Source organism: Leucoraja erinacea, chromosome 4 (genome assembly GCF_028641065.1).
Source record: "Leucoraja erinacea ecotype New England chromosome 4, Leri_hhj_1, whole genome shotgun sequence".
NCBI classification, from domain to species: Eukaryota; Metazoa; Chordata; class Chondrichthyes; order Rajiformes; family Rajidae; genus Leucoraja; species Leucoraja erinaceus.
The window spans coordinates 47,220,499-47,243,735 of NC_073380.1; positions in this window are offsets into that span (position 1 = coordinate 47,220,499).

Below are 23,237 nucleotides of genomic sequence, written 5' to 3' on the forward strand. Positions count from 1 at the left end.
TGCCTTCCCTCATGGTGGGAGCCATTGTGGGGGGATGTTCTTTGTGTTTAAGACTCTCATTGGTGTTATGTCTGTATTCTTTTTTTGTGTGCTGCAAAATGGCAAAAAGCATTTCACTTCATTACACCTCGGTGTATGTGAATGTGACTAATAAAAAACCTTTGAATACTTTGAATAATACTCAAAACCTCATCTTTATTCTTCTTAGTAGCGACAACCATTGAGGAGACCCAGTCTGATGGTTCAGTTACAGGAGTAATCACACCAAGAGGCGCTCAGGCCCATGGAGAGCCGCGGCTGCACCCGCACCTGGAACAACGCTGGTGGGAAAACAACGCAAGCGGTGTAGCAGGGGGCAGAAGCGGGGGAAGCGCGCAGGAGCCTACGCTAGGCTAAACGCAAACCCTCACAAACCGGCAGTGCCTCCAGTCATGTTGGCAAATGTCCGCTCCCTCGACAACAAGATGGACTACCTCAGAGCGTGGAGAGCCTCCCAACGAAGCGTGAAGAACTGCTGTGTCTACGTCCTAACAGAGACCTGGCTGAATCAGAACATCACAGACGCTGCGATCCAGTTGGAGGGACTTATGCTATACAGAGCTGATAGAGTAGCTTCGCTAGCTGGTAAGGCAAGAGGAGGGGGGCTGGCTGTGTATGTGAACAGATCATGGTGCCGGGATGCTGTGGTGATTTCCACTTACTGCTCACCCCATGTAGAGCTAATGACTGTGAAATGCCGACCCTTCTACTTACCCAGGGAGCTAACGGCAGTCTTCATAACGGCCGTCTATGTACCACCGAGCGCGGACGTGAAGAATGCTATGACAGAGCTCTACAACAACATCAGTGAGCAGCAGAGGGAACATCCAGATGCTTTCTTCATGGCAGCTGGGGATTTCAACCAGGCAAGTCTTACATCTGTTCTGCCTAAATTCTACCAGCATGTGAACATTGCAACCAGGGGAAAGAACAAACTAGATCTGGTGTACACCAACATTAAAGATGCATATAAAGCAGCCCCCCTCCCCCATATCGGCAACTCTGACCACCTAGCGGTTATGCTCACACCTGCATACAGACCCAGGGTGAAACAGGACAGGCCAACGGTCAAAGAAGTCAGAACATGGCCACAGGGAGCTACCGCAACACTACAAGACTGTTTCGAAACCACACAGTGGGCCATTTTCAGAGAGGCAGCAACAGATGACAGTGGCATCAACCTCCAAGAATACACAGAATCCGTCATCGGATACATCAATAAATGCATTGATGATGTAACGGTGGTAAAAACCGTCAGGAGGCGTGCCAATCAGAAACCTTGGCTAACTGGGGAAGTGTGTTCCCTACTGAGAATCCGGAATGCTGCATTCAAATCTGGGGACAACGCAGCATACAAACTGGCAAGGAGTAACCTATCCCGGGGGATCAGGGAAGCGAAGAGGCTGTATGGACAAAAACTTAATAGCCACTTCGAAAATGACAAAGACACACGTCGCTTGTGGCAGGGATTTCATACCATCACTGACTACAAGCCCCCCCCCCCCCCGCTGCGGATATGCCAAAACGACCCCTCTCTACCAGATGAACTGAACGAGTTCTACGCACGGTTTGAGGTTAAAAACAGCACCCAGACACGTGCACTACTGCCATCTCCCAGTGACCAGTCGCTCAGGCTGTCCGCAGCCGGAGTTAAAAAGGCCTTTGCCAGCATCAATCCACGCAAAGCTGCAGGGCCAGACAACATTCCTGGATGCGTTTTAAGAGACTGCGCCGAGCAACTGAAAGATGTCTTCACAGACATTTTTAACATCTCACTCAGCCAGGCAGTAGTGCCCAACTGTCTTAAGAGTGCCACCATCGTCCCTGTCCTGAAGAAACCAAACCCAGCCTGCCATAATGACTTTCGACCAGTGGCTCTAACACCCATAGCAATGAAGTGTTTTGAGCGACTGGTTATGCAGCACATCAAAAAGAGTCTACCTGCCGACCTAGACCCACTGCAGTTCGCCTACAGAGCCAACCGATCCACAGAGGACGCAGTCTCAACAACACTGAACCTCGTACTGTCACACCTTGATCGGAAAAATACTTATGCCAGGATCCTCTTCATAGACTTCAGCTCTGCGTTTAACACAATCATTCCGCAGCAGCTGGTGGAGAAGTTGGAGCTATTGGGGATTGATGCTGGCACATGTAACTGGGTCCTGAACTTTCTATCACAACGGCAGCAGACAGTCAGGGTGGGCAGTAGGACATCAAAAACCATAGCCGTGAGCACTGGCTCGCCCCAAGGCTGTGTCCTAAGCCCCCTGCTGTTTAGTCTGCTTACACACGACTGTACTGCTAGACTCAATAACAACTTCATCAACAAGTTCGCTGATGTCACAACAGTGGTGGGTCTCATCAGTGACAATGATGAGTCGGCGTACAGGATGGAGGTGGAGCTGCTCAAAGGATGGTGCAAATCCCACAACCTCATTCTCAACGTGGGAAAAACTAAGGAGATGGTGGTTGAATTCAGGAGGGCGGGAAAACAACACCATACACCTCTGCACATCGATGGAGCTGATGTGGAAAGGGTCAGCAGCGTGAAGTTCCTAGGACTCCACCTGTCAGATGACCTGATGTCCACAACCAACACCACAGCACTGGTCAAGAGAGCCCTACACCCTCTCCGAAGACTACGTAAAGCAGGTCTCCCCACTACACATCTACGAACTTTTTATAGGGGGAAAATCGAGAGCACATTAACCAATGGCATCACTTCCTGGTTCGGGAGCTGCAAGGCGTACGAACGGCACCAACTTGACAGGATTGTGAAGACCGCCAGCAGGATTATTGGTGCTCCACTCCCTTTCTTGCTGGACATATACAGGAAGAGATGTATCAACAGAGCCATCTCCATCATCGAAGACCCCTACCACCCATCGCATCACATGTTCTCCATCCTGCCATCTGGGAAGAGGTACAGGAGCATTAGCTGCAAAACCAGCAGGATGCTCCTCAGCTTCTTCCCACAGGCTATAAGACTGATAAACGGACTTAGCCCCCTGCCAAAGTATCGCGCACCAACCATCAACCTGGACACACCGCAGCAGCTGTCGATCAGAACGCCTGTTGATGTTTAGTAGAGAGTAGAGTGTTTAATTTAATTTGTTCATGATATATGTATTTTTATTTCTAGTTACTTGTTGTTATTTGTACTGCACACTGAATGGACACTGGTTGAGCAACATTTTTTTGTTTCCTCTGGGTATGTGAGTACTCGGGAAATGACAATAAAGATATACTGATACTGATACTGACTGATACCGATACTGTTAACTGGCCCCTGAAATGGGCGAGCAGTAATTTGATTAGGCACACTGGCTGCATTGACTTCACAAGCAGCAGAAGATGTTAGTATTTTAATGTGGGCATTGGTTAACTCAGCGATACGACAGCAGTTATCAACAGTTTCTAAGGTCAGGCAATCTTCTCGTAACAATTCATCGCGTAGTTTATCATTCAATATGCTATGTATTAAGTGGTCTTTTATCAAGCTATCTTGAATTTCTCTAAAATTGCATTGACTAGCAACATGCTTCAGTGCACTGACATACAGCTCGACCAGTTCTCCTTGTTCTTGACACATTGAGAAATATTTATGTCATTCAATGCTCACATTAATTTGTAACTCACTTAGTTGTCGGAATTTACGTAGGAGGCATTCAGGATCATGGTCAGGCTCTGCTAGAATCTGTACACCATTAGCATCCACTCCAGCCGGTGCATAGTGAAATCTTCTGGCACATCGAGCAGCTTCAGTGCCTGCTAAGTTAAGGAGGATTGATGCGCAAAGAGCAGGAGCCGCTGCTGGATACGCTGCATCAATGTAGATGGAGAAACGTTCCTCAAACACACACCATCACTCTGCAAGGTCTGCATCAAACACCAATATCTCTGGCTTCCTGAGAGCAGTAGCCATAACAGTAGTAAAAAAAAACCAAGATAAAATCGAAGGTTAAATCATAAACTCTGACACCATGTTGATTTGTAGTCCTTGTAATAATAATGGCCTCACACCATGTCAGGTCATATAAAGTTTATTAGGAATAAGCAACACAAGTTCTCACTTGAGAGTTCTCTTTAAAACTAACGGAATGCAGCAGACCGCGATGCTAACAAGCTAGTGGGCATAACTACAAATGCATGACTCATAGCATAAGCCACTAATCTACAGTTTCATTTTTGGATTAGCCTTTGGAGATTGGAAGTGTGATCATTTGCATTCCAACCTACTGCAACTCCCCTCAATCAATGCCAGAACCAATATCGCCCAGGGGTGGTTGGAGCAGCGTCCGGGCGGTGAGTTTAAAAATGGGGCATGGGGCTTTGTTCCACAGACACCCAGGAGCAGTTGGAGTGGCTGGTGCAGCGTCCGGGTGGTGAGTTTAAAAATGTAGCACGGGGCTTTGTTCCACAGAGGCCCAGGAGCGGTTGGAGCGGCAGGTGCAGTGTTGCCCACTCTGCAACATTCCATCACATTCAAAAGAAGTGGTCTGGAGGAAGCCACTGATTGGTGGAAGCAGACTAGAGGAAGCAGCTGATTGGGAGCAACCCCAGGTTTTGGAGGCAATAATGAATGTTTTCATACATGGATATTGCTTTAGTTTAAGGTGGAAGATAAAGAAGAAAACAGAATGGTCTTTGCAATGGTATTGTCTTGCCTGGCATTTGATTAAATGATAAATTTTGTTGGAATATTGTGTAATTCTGATGCCAGTAAACTTTCCAGTCAGTGCCAGTCTCATTTCCAGCCAGGTGGGATGGGCTGTTGACATCTATGCCACTAATTTTCATTCACCCGCCATGTACCCAAGAGAAAAGTTTGTCATTTTTCATCTCTTACATGGTGCCAAACTTTGCTGATTTTTGGCAGAAGATGGTACTTGAATATTCCTAATTGCATCCAAGTGTAATAAAAATATTAGTTTGACAGGAAATGAAAAAAAGAAATGAAAGAAACAACCACAGCCCTGCTTCGCCATAACGAAGAGCTGGAGCACTTGTGCAAGAATTAAACAAAAAGGCTAATAGGATATTGACATTTAGCTGAAGAAAATTGGAATACAAAGCTGAAGAAATGATACAGCATTGGCAAGACACCATCTGGTACACTTTGTTATGTTTTGGATTCCTCAGAAAAGATGCATTGGCCTTGGAATAGATTTACCAGAATTTTGCCCGGCTCAAATGATTAAATTGTAAGGAAAAGCGTAGTATAAATTTAGTTTCGGCTTTGGTCTCAGTCGGTGGCTTTGGCTCAATTTCCTATCATTTTAAGGAGACTGCTCCCCTCCCCTCCCTTCCCCTCCCTCACCATGATTTTTCATTCAAATTTAAGTACATGTCATTAAATATAAGACCAGCCATGAACCAGCACAGACAGTTAGGTAGGTTTTTTAATTTATTTTTTTAATTTTTTTAGAAATGTTCTGTGATGTATTTGGAAATAGCATCATGGAAATATTTTTATATATATATATATATATATATATATATATATATATATATATATGTCCTTTTATTCATATATATATATATATATATATATAGCTGTACATGCATGCACACATATATACGTATACATTATTATTTTAGAAATGTTCTATGATGTATTTGGAAATAGCATCATGGCAATATATATTATGGCAATATATATATCATGGCAATATATATATACATATATATATATATATATATATATATATATATATATATCCTTTTATTCATATATATGTCCTTTTATTCATATTGTTATATATATATTATATACATACATATATATATATAATATATATAAAAATATGAATAAAAGCAGGTTTTGTGACATGCTCTGCTGCTGTTTGCAAAACCAGCATAAACATTTCAAAAGTCACTTCTCACTCAAATGCAATTTGCACTGAAAATGTTGTGGCCTTTTGTACTGGGTACATAAATGTTAAAGTCACACTGGAAGAAAAATCATCCTTGGAAATCCATCCCTGGAAACTCCAGGCAAGGATATTTTAAATGTTAAAAGTTTTCATGTGGTATGGTAACACAGTAGTTATGCTATTGGACTAAAAATCTAAAGGCCTGATCTATTTATTTGGAGATCTGAGGTTTACAACAGCAGCTGGCAAATTTAAAATTGGTTAATTAAATAAAATCTACAATAAAAAAAGATGAAAATGGTAATTGTGACTATGAAACTACCAGATGGTTGCAAATATCCATCTGTTTCACTCACGTACTCCTTCCAAAGGAAATCTGTCATGAGTATCTTGCCTGGCCTGAACATTTTTTCATTTCTCAGCTGTAAGGTTGACCCTTACCCTCAGACTTTCACCTCCCACTCCACCCCATCCCCTGTACCCCCCAAACCCCAACCCCGTTACCTTCTGAACCATCAATTGCAAATCTAACTAGTCACTGATTTCCTCACCACTGATTGCATTCCCCAACTTGGAATCCTAACCCAAATGCCAATATTAACAATCCTCCACAATTACATCTATGTCTACATCTGCATCATTCCTACTTTCACTTGCAAGACCGCCAACAGACTACTATCTGGTCATCGCATCAACTGGAGATGAGATCCACTCCATACCAAGGTTATTCTCCAATAACCAATTTTACACTAGGTCACTGGTTATCCCCTATTAATGATTCCGACCTCCCATTTGCAAAGATAACCACTCCGACTAGTGCCTTTACTACCCGTAAAGATATTTACTGTCCTGCAATGACATGCCTGCACCCTTACAACTGAACAGCCTCCTGATGATCTTATTACTGATCCATTGCCACGTTAATCCTCATGCAACTTGACCCCTACCAGGCCAACCACTGATTAATCTGGGTCCTCATGACAATCCATAGCTCCCTAATCCCAGCATAGAGTCATACAGTATGGAAAGAAGCCATTTAGCCCACCACATCCACGCTAACCAATAGTGACCCCAATGTTGAGATTGTAAATACTAGATTGAAAAAAGTTAAGTCATCCTTGGGGGCCTGTCCCACTTAGGCGACTTTTTAGGCAAGTGCAGGGGACTCTGCGCTCGCCACATGGTCGCCACATGTTCGCTGGTGGTCTCTGGTGAGTCTCCTTCATGGTCGCGAGGAGTTCCCGCATTCTGGGAACTAGTCGAGGCATGTTGAAAAATGGTCTGCAACCAAAAATTGGTCGTCATGGAGAAAATCGATAATCCTGTAGTCGTAGGTGCAGTGGTAGTGGGGTCGCCATGTAGTTATGGGTAGTCGAGGTAGTCGTAGGTAGTTTTAGTTAATCGCCTTCGCTGACCGGTCATTTTCATTGGCTCATTGGGGGAAAAAAACGTAAGCACGAGTTTTTAGAACCAAGGATAACTGACCGGAATCTTAAATGCCCGCTAAATTTCACAGCTGTGCATCACTGGCTTATTAAAATATGTCTGGCTTCTTAAAAGTGTCTCCACTCCTTCTCGCCCTTCTCCCCCTCCTTTTCCTCCCCCTTCTCCCCCCTTCTTCCCCCTCCTCCCCCTTTCTCCCCTCCCCCCTCTTTTAAAGAACCTAACCATCTTAACCTTCCTGCCCATCGCGGTGTGTGTGTGCAACACCTTGGCTTTCACTTGGCTTTCACTTGCAAGACCGCCAATAGACCGAGTGAATTGCAGTCAGCGCTCCCCCCGCTTTCCCCTGCCCCTGCCTGTGCTGTGTGTGTGTGTGTGTGTGTGTGTGTGTGTGTGTGTGTGTGTGTGTGTGTGTGTGTGTGTGTGTGTGTGTGTGTGTGTGTGTGTGTGTGTGTGTGTGTGTGTGTGTGTGTGTGTGTGTGTGTGTTGTGTGTGTGTGTGTTCCACTCTGACAGTCGCCGTTCCAGTTCCTGGTTTTTCAGGTGACTGCCGGGAACTTGACAGGCGCCGGCTGTCCGCTGAAAAATTGCCTAAGTGGGACAGGCCCTTTATCCAGTCAGGCCAATGTGTGACCCACAATAAAATGATGGATTCTCAACTGCTCTCTAACATAGCTCAGCAGGCCCTTTGGGTACATCAAAACTGCCACATTAAATCAGACTAATTGTACATAGATAGACAACTCAAACATAATCTAACCATTTCCCAGCCCCGCCATCCTTGTAAAACCTTCCTCACCAATTTCTGGGGACTCACAAGCTTTGGTGGACATTGTCCCACTGAGTACTTAACACGACCCGGCATTGAGAAAGAGTCTGGGAGTGTCTAGGACAAGAGGTTATAGCCTCAGAATTAAAAGACGTTTTTTTAGGAAGGAGATGAGGGTGGTGAATCTGTGGAATTTTTGATTAGTACTGGTGTCAGAGGTAATGGGGAGAAGGCAGGAGAATGAGATTAGGGGAGAGATTGATCAGCCATGATTGAATGAAGGAGTAGACTTCATGGCCTAATTCTACTCCAATGGCCTAATTCTACTACTATCGCATGACCTTATTTCCCCAGAGGTATGATTCTGTGACTATGACGGTACTAGAACCCACCATCACAATCCCTGCCCCTGCAGTATGAAATGCCCTTCAAGGCTTGCAGAACAGTGGTATCCAGTCAAAATAATAATGTTGGTTGTCCTCAACATTGAAGACATACCCTCTGAAGTCTCGTGGCAAATGATCTGTTTATATCATAACTTGGATAAAGAATCAATATTTCATTACATTAAACAGTATTTGAAAAATCGCTCTGAGTGGTATTTTTTGGGGGTTTTTAAATTTTATTTATTAGAAGTGAGTACAATGCATTGGTACAAAAACGATGTTAACATATTACATTCTCTGTACAACTTCCCTTTTTTTAAAGAGAGAAGTGAGAAAGGAGAGAGGAAAAAGAGGTTGTGAAAAGTGAAGAGTAGATTAATGAACGTGGGTGAAAAACCAATAAGGAAAAAGTGAAAGAAAAGGAATAAGTGAAGAAGGAAAGCAGGAGGGAGATTATTCCATTGCCACAGTGAGATGTTTTTTTAAATATTCTAAATCATCTTTCACCCATACCTGAAACTGTTGGTTTTCATGATACTATGTCACCACATGAATCCAAGAAATCAATAAATGGGGACCAACTCCTTAAGAATAGGTCTTGTTTGTCTATTAGGAGGAGTCTCGTTTCTTCCAAATGTGCTGTGTCCAGCATATTACTGATCCACATTTTAAATGTTGGTATATTAGCATTTTTCCAAAATGTAAGTATGTTTTTTTCCTGTTATTAACCCACAATTGAAAAATGAGTTTTGGTGTGTATTTAATTTGTTCCCATCTCCAAATATAATCATTTCAGTGTTAGGTTCCATTTTTCTCTTAAATATCTTTGAGAATATATCAAATATATCACACCAAAATTTATAAAGTTTTGAACAAGAGACAAATGAGTGCGTAATATTGGCATTTTGAGAAAGACATTTATCACAAATGGGAGAAATATTTGGATAAAATTTATTCAACCTAGTTTTGGAATAATATAATCTATGTAATATTTTAAATTGAATTAAGTTATGTCTAGCATTGATCGAACATTTATGTATATGTATCAAATATTTTTCCCATGTTTCTTTTGAGATTTTTATCATTAATTATTTTTCCCAGTCTTCTCTAATTGCCTCTGTTGATGGCAATTCTATATCTAAAATACTGTTATACAAGTATGAGATTAATTTTGTTGACTCCACATTGACATTCATTACTTCTTCCAGTGGGTCTAAAATTATACTTTGGAATCTTGGTATATATTTCTTCATAAAGTCACATACCTGTAGGTATTTAAAATATTGATTGTTATTCAATTTAAATTTTGATTTTACTTCGGAGTCACGTGAGTGATTCCGTGAAGAAGCCCGTCCCAGGACGCGTTGCGGCATTTTACGTTTTCGGCATGCAAAGCGGCAGCCGGGAGTCAGGGCTCCCGAAGAAACGAGAGAGAATCCAAGTTTAGGTAAGTACTTACCTTTACTTTTACAGCCCCTTTGCGTCTGCTTGGTTTTTCCCGCAGGGACGTGCAAACGGCCCCCGTGGACTCTGGCCGGAGTTTCCCGTTCGAGGGAGGGGAGGAAAGACGCTACCAGGGAGACAGAGCGCCGGCGGACCATGAATGGGACCTGTGCCGGTGCCGAGAAAATCTCCCCAGGGGCTACAGTGACAGCTGGAAGACGGCGCTAGCGCTCTGTTGGGGGTTCCCCTTAGTCCTCGCTCGCTCTCCACGCACTGTCCAGGTGAGGCAGGCAGGCAGGCGGGCGGGAGAAGGCTTCCGACATTTGCGGAGCCGTTAGGGGAACCCACTGTGCAGTGCTGGCGTGGAGTACGCTGCAGCCCGAGTGCAGGTGAGCAGCAGCCCGAGTACAGGGAGAGCGAGGTCCGCTAATCAGCGGCCCGCTCCCGACTCTGCACCAAGCCCGCCAGCATCAGCTGGGGGCTGAGGGGGGAAATATGCTGCACCTGCCCGCTCAAGAGAGAGTCAGGGCAGCAACAGGCGGTAGGACCGCTTAGCGGGCGGTCCGCAAACCCGACATCGGGACCGAGCCAGCCCGCTAGCACCTGACCACGTCAACGGCAAAAGGGAGCGGGCTGGATGTGTGGAAAACCCGACAGTGGAACGACATTGGACTGGGAAGTCTCTCCACCCAGGAGGGGGAGAGACAGCTGCCTGAGCTGCAGGAACGACTCTTGGGCATTGGAAAGGTGAGTTTGCAGTTGTGTTTTATTACAGAGTTCAGGAACACAATGCAGAACTCGCAAAGAGGAACTGCCCCGCTCCAACTCTACCAGCGGGGCAGCAACCGGCGGCAGCGTCGCTCGTAGAGCGGTTTTCGCTATCCCTGAGACCGAGCCAAGCCAGTCTCGCCAGAGCCTGTCTCGCCAGAGCCTACACGGCGGACTGGGAAAGGGGCTAGGAAGCCAAACGGCCGGTCGTCTCCGATTCGTCGGAGGGAGGGGAAATGTCCACCCCAAAGCGGGGGAGAGACAGCCGCCTAAGCTGCATCCAGCAGCTATTGGAGGGGATGGTCTACCAAGAGCAGCAGCGCTCTCGGACAGACAGGACAGGCGCCCCCTCCATGGTGCTGAGTCCGGCACCTCCCTTTGCGACCTCGGACCAGGAATGGGAGGTTAGCATCGGTGACCAGGGGCAGGCTGGTCTGAGTATGGGGCAAGCGGAAGGAGCCGAAAGAGAGCAGGGTGTGCAGGAAGAGCTGCTGGGGGTCGTAAGCCGATTCGTCGCTACCCCACGGGTTGGAGCACCACTGGAGCCAAGGATGGCTGCCAGCATAAACCATCTCTCCAACAAACCACTGCAGGAGAAGGTGCTCGCCCAAGTGCTTGAGGAGCACACAGCCCCGGATAATTGTGAGGCTCTCAAGGTCAAGAGCCTCAATCCTCAAATATGGGGCAACGTGGGGCGACCGATTCGGACACAGGAGGTCAAACTCCAGCGCATTCTTCGCCTCCTCACGGCGGCTATAACAGCCTATGCGCGGGGTGTCGAGACCGTAGATATGACATCTCACCAACAGGATGTCCTGGCACTCATGTGCACGACACAATATGAGCTGAATAACCTGAGAAGAGACAACATCAGGCCGGCCCTCAATCCTAAATTTGCAGGATTATGCAAAACTCCATCAGTAGAGACCGACTCATTTTTTTATTTGGGAAGGACTTGAACAAACAGCTCAAAGAGATGGAGGAGGCGTCTAAGACCTTTAGCCTCATGAGGGCACCACCGGCAGCGAACATACCAAAGCTCTTCATTCCACCCAGGCGGCAGCACACCACTGTATCTACCAGTCGGCGTCCCGAATATGCGACTGGTCAAAGCTTGGGGCCGCACTATCCCCAGAAACCTTTTTAGGTCAGGGCCTGCAGCGGACCCCCTGGAAAATGCGCCCCCCCCCAACATCGCCAGCACATCGACAGGGAAGAACACTCAAAAAGAAAAAACACAACCCCGCCAATAACCATGGAGGTAGGTGGGTCTGGTTCCTACCAGCAAATAGAGCGCTTTCTTGGACTATCTTGGCTTTCATATTAACTCAGTCCACGTAACTTTAATGTTGCCAAGAGACAACATAGTTGAATTGGCACAAACAAAGAACAAATTAATGGTCAAACTACCAACTACTCGACAAATAACAGAGTAATTGGGGGAAAAATGGTACCATTTTCTGTCTACATGATTCAGATGTTAGTATCAAAATCAACATATAGGTTGTCATTGAGCATCTCATGAAGTTACCCACTGAAATAATATCAGAAAATGCTCGGGTGAAAATTATGAGTTTAAGCACTTGCATGTATGGGTATAAATAAGACTACACTATGGAGGTGGCCTATATTAACCATATGGCAGCATAAAGTCGGTATCATATGACAAGTTGGTCAAAACAATTTGGCAATGGTATATCCATAGAGGTATTGGACTATCAACAACTTACCTGCCTGGTAAGCAAAATAAGGTGACAGACACCAGGTCACATAAAAGTAAGGACAACATCAATTAGATGTTTTCATATAAAGTTTAACAAAACTATCAAGCTATATGATGCAACAGATATTAATGCATTTTCATTGTCGCTGTACTGTACACTGACAATGACAATTAAAATGGAATGTGAAACTGATATCGATTATTTGCATTAACGCTATATCACCAGGTGTTTGGGGATGTCCTATGTATGTCGCGGGGGGAAACCAGACCCTGGGCCAGTGGAATCCTCATTAAAACATTTCTCTGGGACAGATAGTTCCAGCAGAAAGATCGTCAGCTATATATATTAGCTTTCTGGCCTATAGGTCATGTTGTCATTCAAGAATGTATTTATAATATTGATAGACAAATGCGTTCACGCAGCATTGGTGAAATTAATTTTATGTATTTTCCCTTCTGCCTCACCAATCGAGAACAACGCACAGTACAAAAGGATTCTGCTTCAGGTATTTGATAGTACCTGACGGACTTACGCAGGCCTTGTTTCACTTCACGCCATGACATGGTTGTTGGAACTTGGATGGTGTTTTTCCAGTACCCAGAATTATTAATATCGGAGCCGGGCACAAATCTACTGTGCCATGAGAAATAAGCTCCTGAGCTGCAGATTCTGCGCAAACCTCTGGGACTGGGATTGTTATACTGAATAATCGACACCATGTCAGCATTCTTTTGAACATCCACTGGACTACAACACTTGTCCAGCATCAAGAGAAGTACTGCAAGGATAAAGGGGAAAACCTACTCATCCGAATCAGGTACTACGAACTGGAATTCCTGGAGAACCTTCATCATGATGAAGGATTCGGCTACAGTGCCATCAACACAGCTAGAATTGCCCTGCCTGTTCTTTTTCAAAACAGCTACAGGACAACAGGTATGGGGTCACTGGCTGGTGGTAATGAAGGGTATTAAAACTCTAAACCCCTAGACAATGTACACCTATATATGGGATGTCACAGTGGTTAACCACACTTCAGGGGATCCCACCAGCCAGAGTCCAAAACCTGAACCTTCTATGCACTAAAAACATATGTTAAAGGCACATGGAGCAGCACAGAGGGTCCAGTCACTACTCCTATTTCAACTGGACACCATGCTCACAGCTTCAGACCAGATCTCTATCATTTGTCCAGGGAATGGTCAAACCAGACCAGGAATACTTTATCCAGTCATAAAATCCGGGCTTACCCGCCAGAGAACACGGTAATGTACCAAGACCCTTTTTTACCTTACATAGACACAACCTAATTATGCGAGGGAGATGAAAAGCCTTGTGGGTTGGTTACAAAAAACCTTGTGGTCGGGTAACAAGCCTTTTTTGAAATGGCTCAAGCAGGTTAAAGCTCTTGGGATAAAACTAACATGTCAAAGTTGTCATCCCACAGGAGAAGCTTCCACGTCAACGGCAAAAGAATGGACGTACCTATAAACCACATCCTGGCTCCAGCAGAATAGTGGGGGTAAAACGTTCAGAGAGAAATAATTTATTATAAACTGTTGACAAAACCTGTTTTTCATTTGCAGGAAAGATTTCAATCTGCAAATATTCAGATTAGCCAAAGGGAGCATTAAATTTCTTCAGTGTCTATTGTAAAATACCATTGGGTTTTCTATAACAGAATCATTGGTTGGTTACGATACACACTTCCTCCCTCAAAGACTTCGGCAGTGAGTGTAGTAAAACTGTTACACGGTTTGAAATCACAGAGCTTTGAAATCTTCACGGAATCACTCACGTGACTCCGAAGTAAAATAGTAAGATTAAACGAGAATTTACCAGTTTGAAGTTTGATCTGTATTTTATGAGGAGTTACGATGAGGGATTACGTGCCCTCCGCTCCCACCCTCATTACATGGATCAAACTGATAATGGATGTCTCTTTGTTCTTTACTATGTTACTTCAAATACTTGTGTCTTTCTGTGATTCCACACCGCTGCTTTGAAGTATGCCGCAACGCGTCCTGGGACGGGCTTCTTCACGTAATCCCTCATCGTAACTCCTCATAAATTACAGATCAAACTTCAAACTGGTAAGTTCTCGTTTAATCTTACTATTTTAGTTGTTGAAATGATAATAAATTTCCCAATTCATACAAATCACCTACCTTTTTATTTCCCACTTTTTCCCATTGTTTATATGTTTTATCCATACCAGATGGTTTAAATACTGGGTTATTCATTATTGGTGTTAACGCTGATAAATTTCTTAATTTTAAAGTTAATTTTATTTGTTTCCAGATTCGTATTGTATTTTGTATAATTGGGTTCTTCTTATATAACATATTCTTCAACTTTATTGGGGAAAAAACGATCGCTCCTAGATCGTAGGGTGCACAATCCTCTTTCTCCATTCTTATCCATTCCAACTGTTGAGCAGGTTACACAGAAAAGCTGGAGAAACTCAGCGGGTGCAGCAGCATCTATGGAGCGAAGGAAATAGGCAACGTTTCGGGCCGAAACCCTTCTTCAGACTGATCAGGGGTGGGGGTGGGTGGGGACAAGAAAGGGAAAAGGAGGAGTAGCTGGAAGGCTGGAGGGTGGGAGGAGACAGCAGGGGAGCTGAGGAAGGGGAGGAGACAGCAAGGACTAACAGAATTGGGCGAAGTCGATGTTCATTCCCCCGGGGTGCAGACTCCCCAAACGGAATATGAGGTGCTGTTCCTCCAATTTCCGGTGCTGCTCGCTGTGGCCATGGAGGAGACCCAGGACAGAGAGGTCGGAGACGGAGTGGGAGGGGGAGTTGAAGTGCTGAGCCACCGGGAGGTCAGCTAGGTTATTGCGGACCGAGCGGAGGTGTTCGGCGAAACGATCGCCCAACCTCCGCTTGGTCTCACCGATATAGATCTGCTGACATCTAGAGCAGCGGACGCAATAGATGAGGTTGGAAGAGATGCAGGTAAACCTCTGTCGCACCTGGAACGATTGCTTGGGTCCCTGAAAGGAGTTGAGGGGGGAGGTAAAGGGACAAGTGTTGCATCTGCTGCGGCCGCAAGGGAAAGTGCCCGGGGAGGGGGTGGACCGAGAGGGAAGGGAAGAATTGACAAGGGAGTTATGGAGGGAGCGGTCTTTGCGGAAGGCAGATATGGGGGGAGATGGGAAGATGTGGCAAGTAGTGGGGTCACGTTGGAGGTGGCGAAACTGACGGAGGATTATTTTTTGTATGTGATGGCTGGTGGGGTGAAAGGTGAGGACTAGGGGGACTCGGCCCTTGTTGCGAGTGCGGGGATGGGGAGAGAGAGCAGTGTTGCGGGGTATGGAAGAGACCCTGGTGCGAGCCTCATTTATGGTGGAGGAGGGGAACCCCCGTTCCCTGAATAGTGAGGACATTTCAGATGTCCTGGTGTGGAACGCCTCATCCGTGGAGCAGATACGGCGTAGACGGAGGAATTGGGAGTAGGGGATGGAGTCCTTACAGGAAGCAGGGTGGGAAGAAGTGCCAACTGTTGAGCAGAACTGTCCAACCAATAAATTATATTTTTAATATGTACTGCCCAATAATAGTGTAGAAAATTAGGTAATGCAAACCCCCCCTCACCTCTTTGGGTTTGCACAAGTGATTTATTTTAATTCTATGTGCTTTATAATCCCAAATAAAATTAAAAATATTCTAATCTAATTTTTTTTAGAAGTGTTTTGGTTTTGTATATCGGTATAGATTGGAATAAACATATTATTTGTGGTAGCGCTATCATTTTTATAGTGTTTATTCTGCCGATTAGTGACAGTGGGTGTGTTCTCCAAAATTTAATCAGCGAGTCAAATGTATTTAATAATGGTATAAAATTAGCATTAAATAATGATTTTTATCTTCTAGTAACTTGAATACCCAAATACTTACATTTTTCCGTTGCGATTTTAAATGGAAATTTTAATAGGTGATTCGCTTTCTGGGGTTTTAATGACATAATTTCACTTTTATTCCAATTTATTCTATAACCGGAGAAAGAGCCAAATTTCGCTATTAGATTTAATAAATTCGGGATGCTCGTTTGGGAGTTAGTAATATATAAAAGTATATCATCTGCATATAGTGATATTTTATTAATAGTATCCTTAGTATTATATCCCTGAATATCTGGATGCCTTCTTATCCTTTCAGCAAGCGGCTCTATCATAAGTGCAAATAGCAGGGGAGATAAAACACAGCCCTGCCTATTGCCCCTCGATAATTGAAATTTTGAAGATAATATATTATTAGTTAGTATTCTTGCCATTGGTTTATCATATAGTAATTTCACCCATCTGATAAAATTCTCTCCCATATTAAATTTTTGGAGTACTTTGTATAAATACTGCCATTCTACCTGATCAAATGCTTTCTCTGCATCCAGAGATATAACTGACAAGTCTTCCTTTTCCGTTTTGTATGAATACATTATATTAAAAAGGCGTCTCAAATTGTTAGATGATTGTCTTTTAGGTATAAACCCCGTTTGGTCCGGATTTATCAATTTATTAATGTATTTACTCAATCTTCTTGCTAAAGTTCTTGCTAAAATTTTCTGATCTGTATTTAGGAGTGATATGGCTCTATATGAGCCCGGTTCTTCTAAGTCCTTATCTTTTTTAGGTATTAACGTAATTGTGGATTCGGCTAACGTTTCTGGTAATTTATTTTCGGTAAAGGCATATTTGTATAACTTAAATAACCGTGGTACCATTAACTCCTGGAAACCTTTATAGAATTCATTATTAAAACCATCTGGTCCTGGCGTTTTCCCATTTTTCAGCTCTTTTATTGTTTCACATTTCTTCCCTTGTGATCTGTGCTCCTAATTCCTCTTGTTCCAAAATATCCAATTTTGGCAGATTACAATGATCTAAAAAATCTACAATTATATGGTCTTCTATTTTAGTTTTAGACGTATACAAGTTTTGATAAAATTGGGCAAACCTTTTATTAATATCCTGGGGTAACGTTAGTAGTTCCCCATTCTCTGATTTGATTTTAGTAATCGTCTTTTCCTTCTCCTTTTTCTTCAATTGTCTAGCCAAAGGTTTATGTGGTTTATCACCAAATTCAAACTGTGCCTGTTTTGTGATCTGAAATAATCTTATTACTATTGCCGATAATATTCGATTAAGTTTAAATTTCAATAATGTGATCTTATTATGTTTATCTATAGTTGGGTCTTTTGCGTTATCTAATTCTAATATTTTAATTTCCTTTTCTAAAGTCTCTTGTTCTATGGAGTTCTTTTTATTTTGGTAACTTTGATATGAGATTATAACTCCACGTATACATGCCTTAAAAGTTTCCCATAATAAAGATGGTGAGATGCCTGGTGTCTCATTTGTATCAAAAAAGAATTTCATTTGTTGTTTTAAACGTATACTCATAACCTTGTGAATTATTAATTAACTGTGTATTAAAACGCCAAAACGATTTTATACCTGTAGTTTTATACCTGGGGTTCCCTCTAGTTTTAAAGTAAAAGTCAATGGTGAGTGATCAGAAATAATACTATCGTGATATTTAGGGTTAATCGTATAAGGAATTAATTTTGTGTCCACTAAAAAATAATCAATTCTCGAATAAGTTTTGTATACCGCTGAGTAAAATGAGTATTCCCTTCCCGTAGGGTTGACTATTCTCCATACGTCTGTTATATTAGTGTTTTTAATATATATGTTTAAAAATTCACTAGTTTTAGATTTAACCTTACTCTTCCTTGCTTTTATTGATTTATTTAAATATGTATCTATAACACAATTAAAATCCCCCCCTAATATTACATTTTGGTAATTGTACTCATCTATTATATCCGTTTTTTTCTTACAAAATTGGATTATCAAAATTTGGTGCATAAATATTTATCAGTCAGTGGTGTAGAATAAATTTCTCCTGCCACTATAGTGTACCTTCCTTCCTTATCAGATATAGTGTTCTTTAATATAAATGGTATACCTTTCCGAATAATAATAGCCGTACCTCTAGCTTTAGAAGTAAATGACGAATAATAAGTTTGGCCTATCCAATTTGCTTTTAGTCTCATCTGTGTTTGTAATTTCACATGCGTTTCTTGTAGAAACGCAATATCCACCTTTAAAGATTTTAATTGAGCCATAATCTTACCCCTTTTAATTGGATCATTCGCACCCCTAATGTTCCAACTACAAAATGTGATTCCTCCATTCCTTTTTCCCCTAATATCTTGCATTCTTAATTAGTTTTGCTAATTTTAATTCATGTGGTGTGGTTAAATACCTTGAGGTTTTGGGTGTGGGGTAACCGTCCCCTAATAGCGTTATTTTACATCTCCTCCGTCTATTGAACCTCCATAGGAAGAAAAAAGAAGTGCGTTGAAAAATACATAGAAAAAACAGAATACTATTATTAAGTAAACCATATAACCGTGAATTATAATTTTTAAAAAAGAGTGATTTTAAGGTATCAAAAATGGGATACCTTAAATTCTCGTTGCCACCTAAGGTGGCCCGAATATTATTGACTTCCGCCGTTGGAATTGTACATTGAGCTCAGCCCCCAAATTAAGCTGTCCTAGACAATATCATGCCATTTCCCCTTAATATAGCCAAAAATCTTAACCTACATAGAGAAAGACAAAAAAATAAATAAAAAATAAAATTGTAACCAGTCAAGCCAAAAAAAAAGTCACTCTGTACTCACAGACACTTGATTCTGCAGCTGGCACGGACACTTTAATAACTGGCACTGGCCACTTTAATAACTGGCACTGGCCACTCAAATCAGCTGCCCGGCCATTTTTATGATTGGTTTATTGTATTTTAACGTTGTGTTTTACCTGCTTTTAACTATTTATTTATACTGTTCCATCAGGGACTGGATTGTTTTTAGTGTTATTATGTGTGAAACGTTTTAAATTTCATGTGCGATGCTCCGCTATTCCCTGGGAAACGTCTTTTCATTTTGCACTGTACAACTGTTGCTTGCAAGATGACAATAATGGTTGATTGATAGATTGATCGATTGATTGAAACAAAAAAAAAAAAACAACCAAAATTTCATCATAAAAAATTATCCTCATCATTACTTTTCCACGTAATCTCTTAAATACCCAAACTTTAAACCTTCTATAATTCAATAATTCTTATTCCTTACTTACATCATGAAATCATAAGACATAAGGACAGGCCGTGTCCTTATACTCAGAGATGCACCTAATTACCAGCCTGTTCCAAGGGTTAATTTCCATATCTTAATAGTAACCATCTTCCTGTCAGAACCTTTGGAACTATTCCAAATCCTTAACCCCCCCCCCCCCCCCCCCCCCTTTACTACAGGTTTATAGAATTATAATCGTCTTATACCTATTTTCATTAGTTATTGAATACATCCAGGATATATTTCCTTACATTTCATCTATTGGAATTATTTAACTGTTAGTAATTTAATAAGCTTCATATAATTAGTTGGTTCTTTACTATTTAATCTTCATTATAATAGTTAAAGCTTTAAATTCAGTCCATAATATCATTTCTGCTGGTTTTCTTCAGCCTCTTTCAGTTGTTTATCTTCTAACTTTTCGTTCAAGGTGAAATCTGAACTCTGTCTTTGAAAACACATTCCATTGAGATAAAGCTGTCTGGTTAGTGTCTGACCAGATCTAACCAAAGACTTCTCCGAAATGTTTGCCAGTATTAATACTACACTAGAGAACAATCTCTGTAAACTGGAAGTTAATTTATCCAAGAAAATTGATGCTGCTCGAAAAGAATCAAGGGAAATGTATACTTCTCTGAAGCAGAAACTTAATGAATGTGACCAGAGAACAGCACTGGAATTTGAAAGACTAGAAAGTGATTATAAAAAGAAATTTGATATGTTGAGTGAAGAGATGAAACAGTCTGACATTGTGACAGAAGAGATTGCAACTGAAATGAAGGAGATGGCTCGTGAAATATCGATTCTGAAAAAGGAACAAAGTGATAATCGGGAGCAATTGATTAAATTGACGGCCAAATGTCAAGATTTGGAGGCGAGGTCAAGAAGATTGAACTTAAGGATTGTAGGAGTAAAGGAGGGACGAGAACAAGGAACTGATATGTTGGTGCTTGTCTCCAAAATAATTAAAGAGGTCTTTAAGTTGAAGGAAAATGTGAGGATTGATGTGGCTCAAAGAGTCGGTCCTCCCCGAAGAGAAACAAATGCTCCCCCAAGACAAATTATTGCGAAGTTCTTAGATATTTCAACCCCGGAAAAACTCCTGAAGATGATATCACACGGTGAGAGGCTTATATTCGAGGGAGAGTCCGTGAGATTCTATAGGGACTACCCTCGCGAAGCAATGGAGAAAAGGAATCAATTCAAAAAAGCAAGCAACACTTTGCAAGGACAACGAGGGATAAGATACGGCGTGGTCTATCCGGCCAAGATGTTTATTTCTTACAAAACAACTCAACGTTCATTCAGGGATCCGGAGAAGGCACTTAGGTACGCACAAGAGATTGTACAGAAAATTGAGAAGGATGATGATTAAAACTTTCAATAAAAGTCTGTACTACAATTAAGATGGCGGACCTGCTTCAGACACTAACCAGACAGCCTTATCTCAATGGAATGTGTTTTCATCGCTCTGAGTGTTGGACAGAACAGTACAACACAGGAACAGGTCCTTCAGGTCTGAAGGAGGGTTTCGGCCCGAAAAGTTGCCTATTTCCTTCGCTCCCGCTGGGTTTCCCCAGCGTTTTTGTGTACCTTCAACCCACTATGTCTGTGCCGAACATGATGCCAAAACAAATTCTTATAGGCCTGCACACAGTCCATATCTCACCATTCTCTGTATCTCCTTATGCCTATCCAAATGTTTCTTAAATGCCACTATCTTAGAGACCTCCAACGCCACCCCGGCAACGTGTTCCAATCACTCAAAACCCTTTGCGAAAGGGTGCTTTGTAAGGCTTCAATATCCGTGGTCACTTCACTACCATCAAGACACTCCGAGATGGTCACGTTCTTGAGGACATGGAAACCGGTATTATGCTTGTGGCAAGTGCTGACTGACTAACATGAGGAATCAACTAACTAGACTTCATCCTCACCAATCTACAACAGTGTTGGTAGAGACAGAATTCTAATTTCTCATCAAATACACTTCCAAATATTGTGTGCCTGCACCGTTGCATAGTTGGTGGAGCTGCTGCCTCACAGTGCCAGAGACCGGGTTCAATCCTGACTTCATGCGTTGTCTGTGTGGAGTTTGCACATTCTCTCTGTGACCGTGTGGGATTTCCTCCAGTTTCCTCCCACATTCAAAAGACGTGAGACTTTGTAGGATAATTGGCCTCTATAAAATTGCCCCCAAAGTTTAGGGAGTGGCTGCGAAAGTGGGATAATGCAGAACTAGTGAGAACAGGTGATCAATGATCAATGTGGACTTGGTGGAAAGGCCTCCTTCCTTGATGTATCTCTAAACTAAACTAAACTAAACAAAAACTACGTTGTGCAAATTAAAACAGATTCGGAAGATGAAAACTGAGCAGGCAGTCGGCACTGTGGACTATCAGCAGCAGCAGAACTCAATTTCACAGCAATTTGTAACATAATTGATCAGCACATACCTTCCCAAACTAGGAACCAATCCTGGTTCAAAGAGAAGTGTAGCAGGGGATACTATGAGTAGCAGCAGAAAGATGTAAAAAATAAGGCGTTGATCTGACAGATACGACACAGGATTACCGGCTTACTGAGCTCCAAAGTAAATGTCAAAGGCAAAGTTATCCCACGTAACAGATCAAAGACATGTAGCCATGCAACACTGAGACATGAATGTTAGTGAATAGCTGTCAGGAAAAGGAACTTCCAAGAAACCACGGGGTACTGATTTATTACAGCACTCGTACAACTTCAGTCTCAATACTCAGATACGTGTCTCTCCTGTGCATTAAAAAATACATCCACTCAGGCTGTGCACACTGCTGTGCCAGGAAGCTGGTGGGATTCCTTACTTTCTGCTGGCACTCCCAAGGAAAATAATCAGTCGTGGCTCAGCATGGAGGCTACCTATGAGAGACTGGAGAAAGACACAAAATGTTGCTGTACCTCAGCGGGGCAGGCAGTATCTCTGGACAAAAGGAATGCGAGACCCTTCTTCAGAGCAGAGACTGGTATCAGGTGGATTGTAGTGTGCAGGGGCTTAGATGCGGAGCTCAGAGCTCTATTTTAGGCAGCATAGACCATCACTGGAGACTAGCAGCATTGGCTCCCTGGGTCAAAAACCAAATGAGAGGAAACATAGCATCCAGGTGGCCTTTTAACACATGCAACAGGTCCTTCCAGATTGTGGATGATCAGCCATGATCACAGTGAATGGCGGTGCTGGCTCGAAGGTCCAAATGGCCTATTCCTGCACCTATTGTCTATTGTCTAATGCCTATTGTCCATCAGTATTAGTATTAGTATTAGTTTATTTTATTTTATTTTATTTTAGTTTAGTTTAGTTCAATTTAGTTTAGTTTAGTTCAATGTAGTTTAGTTTAGCTTAGTTTATTAACATGTGTACCGAGGTACAGTGAAAGGTTTATATTGCGTGCTAACCAGTCAATGGAAAGACAATACATGATTACAATCAAGCAATCCACAGTGCACAGATACATGATAAAGGAAATAACATGAAGAATATTTAGTGCAAGATGAAGCCAGTAAAGTCCGATCAAAGATAGTCTGAGGGAAGTTGGCGAGATTTGTTGGGGACTTCCTAAGTCTTCTGAGAAATATACGTATAATGCTATAATGTCCTGTG